This window comes from Etheostoma spectabile, chromosome 16 (assembly GCF_008692095.1).
Source record: "Etheostoma spectabile isolate EspeVRDwgs_2016 chromosome 16, UIUC_Espe_1.0, whole genome shotgun sequence".
NCBI classification, from domain to species: domain Eukaryota; kingdom Metazoa; phylum Chordata; class Actinopteri; order Perciformes; family Percidae; genus Etheostoma; species Etheostoma spectabile.
The window spans coordinates 16,668,367-16,671,290 of NC_045748.1; the positions used below are offsets into that span (position 1 = coordinate 16,668,367).

At 35.0% G+C, this 2,924-nt stretch overlaps 1 long non-coding RNA gene across 1 annotated transcript in view; it reads left to right on the plus strand.

Moving 5' to 3' along the window:
- LOC116704462 (uncharacterized) overlaps nucleotides 1-1,264 on the plus strand; it is a 17,720-nt gene extending 16,456 nt beyond the window's left edge. The window contains exon 3 of the long non-coding RNA XR_004335685.1: nucleotides 1,248-1,264. This is a non-coding gene — a long non-coding RNA (uncharacterized LOC116704462). The remainder of the gene's footprint in view (nucleotides 1-1,247) is intronic.
- Nucleotides 1,265-2,924: the final 1,660 nt, after the last annotated feature.

The window sequence follows — 2,924 nt, forward strand, 5'->3', positions numbered from 1 at the left end:
CTGATTGTAACAGTACTCACAGGTAACTAAGTCTTCTTTGATTTTCCTGGAGCCGATCATTGGTTAAGCCTTTGCAATTTTGACTATTCTTTGATCCATTTGAATGGTAGTTGACCGTTTTCCCCCCTCCCCCCATGTCGTTCTGGCTTTGGATGCCATTTCAAGGCATTTTAAATCATTTTGACTGAGCAGCCTATAATTTTCTGCACTTTATATGTTTTCGCCTTTCCAATCAACTTTTTAATCAAAGTCCACTCTTCCTTGGAGCAATGTCTGGAACGACCCATTTTGTGGAGTATTTCAGTGTGAAATGCACTATAACCAGCATGCAAAACATTTGCTTCCTTCCTTAAATATGGGCCATAATTTACACCTGTTTCTACACAGAATCAATCCCCTCACTAACTGAACACAACACTGCTATTATTTTGAACGCGCCCCTTTCAATTACATAGAATTAGCAGCCTGCATGTCATGAAAGTTGGTCTGTTGGTTTTCTATAACTCTACAACACTAGTAAATTTAACTAGTAAAGTAAACTTACTAGTAAATTTACCATGTAGAAATGTCACTTCTACCAAAAAAAATGATTTATGAGGTTATTGATGTTTGACTGCTATTATTTTGAACACAACTGTATCTCAGCTTGGTCGGGGAGACTCTTAAAAGAAACCATGCATAAACTGGGGGTACGAAGTGTTTACCAGGTTGGAAAGTTGTTTTGCTATCTGAAATAGCCGGTATATGTATATTGCTTGTAAATTAAATTTAAAAGTTTCTCATCTCCTCGTTCATCCTCTTATATCCGTCTTTGTTGACACTTGCCATGTCTGCAAAGAAACCAAAAACAACTTCAATTTATTGATTGCAGCCATACAATGACCTAAAACGTATAAGTAATTCGTTATTTATCAGTTCATTACATAAGCTGTTTACCAATTAACAGAAAATCCGACGAGATCAAACATACAATCGAATTTAACTTTTTTCATAAGCCATTTTCCATTAGATAGTACCTAATTTGCATTAAAACATGTGGATGGAAAAATGGTTAGTAAGTGTATTCCATTAACCTGTTTTTATGCACGGTTAAAATTTGCACAAATAAAAAATTTGAGTGGAAACAGCAGAAATTTGGACAAATGTCCAAATGTCACAAAAATGTATTATGCTAGGCTGAGGGGGAAACCTTGTCATTTTGATAACAAAATGGGACACTTAGTGAATTAAAGATGGCTTGCATAAAGCATGTGACAGCAGAAAAAAACATCAGTGTGGACGTTGAAAAGACTACAGCGTTCTACACAAAACCAACAAATGCCATACTTCCATCATGTTTTTCCACATTATTTTGGTTTATTTGTGGCTTGGTGCTCTGCTAATTATTAATATAAATATTCTTGTTGCGCCCTGTTCTGCAATGATTTGATGATGATGACTGGAGAAAAAGCATCAGCAATTGTTGATCTTGATGCAACAAACTAATATTTCCATGACAGTAGTAGATGGAAACACGCACAAACACCTTTTTTGTGCCGATTTTCTGAAAATTTGAAATAAAATTTACACTATATTTTGATGTAAGCTAGCCCACTCATGTTCTTTTAAGCATGACAATGATCATAACTAACCTTAACCATATTGTTGTTATTGTAACCATGACAAAGGCCCATAACTTCAATGTATTCATTTTCTAAGTCAAACAATATTTAGTTTTTTTTTGTTTGTTTCTTAAACCTAACCAGGTCGGTTATGGGCTCCACATTGTAGAACACATTCTTCAATAGTGATATGCACCAGATTTGTAATGTATTTTGTCGTTTTATTTGTAGGGCTTATTAAATTGAGTTGGTAGCAGGAAAGAATCGAAATAAAAGCATTAGGATAGTCTGGTCACTAAGCTTCATCACATTAAAAATTACTTTCATTTTGAAAACAATCATTTTATAGAGAAAGAGCATTTTACTTTTGTCATTCAAAAGTTGTGGTTTAGGGTTAAAATGTTAACTTGCTCATTTCTTTGAAAATGCCTACATCCTCTGCTACTCTCCACTGTATTACTTGCGGGTAAATGTCACCACAGAGAACAGATGTATGTTAACAATGGCTTTTTCTTTTCTAGCATCATCAGCAATTTGTCCCTCATTTCTGCAAAAAATAGAACTGTGTTATTGTCTCATTTGTACTCTCCCTTCTGGTGGCATCTTTTCATTGCTCTAAAACATACGTTTTCAAAACTAAGTAACACTTATTATATTATATGTTTGAGTTAGAAAAGCAGAAATTAGGAATTATTTTGACTAAAATTAAAGGAATGATGGATAATCACAGACTGGGATATGTCAACTTTTACTCAATTGTATTCCAAAACAATTTTTTTTAATATGCTATAAAACTGAATAAGACGCCCCAAAATTAATGAAAGTAGAGATTTGTACTTGCCAAAGAGCGTTGTGTGGAATTAACCTTGTTATTTTGGGTCATTACAATTGGGTAGTTAAGAAGAACATTGATATAGGAAAACGAGTCAATTTGACCCGAGGACAACATGAGGGTTAAAGATGTAACGTCAGAGACAGTTGAGCAGAGAATTACTGGTATTCTCTGCTTTATTAACTGGCTGTCATAAACAAGACATTCTAAAAGGGCTTACATTTATTTCCTCGACTCATCTTCTCTCTCCTTTGTCTCCACTCATCTCCTCTATTCAGCTGCATTATAATCCTACCTCTCAGCTAACAAGTTGCCCTAATTGAATTCATACAAGACTTTAGCGTGCACTCATTAAGCTCTTCAAAATGCTGCAACAGGTTTTTTTCTACCTCAACCGCTACACCTTCGACATCCAATATTCATCAGCAAACAACCACCCTTTGTTGGAGCTGCGTCACCAGATTATCAAAAACCACCGTGAGTCACACACA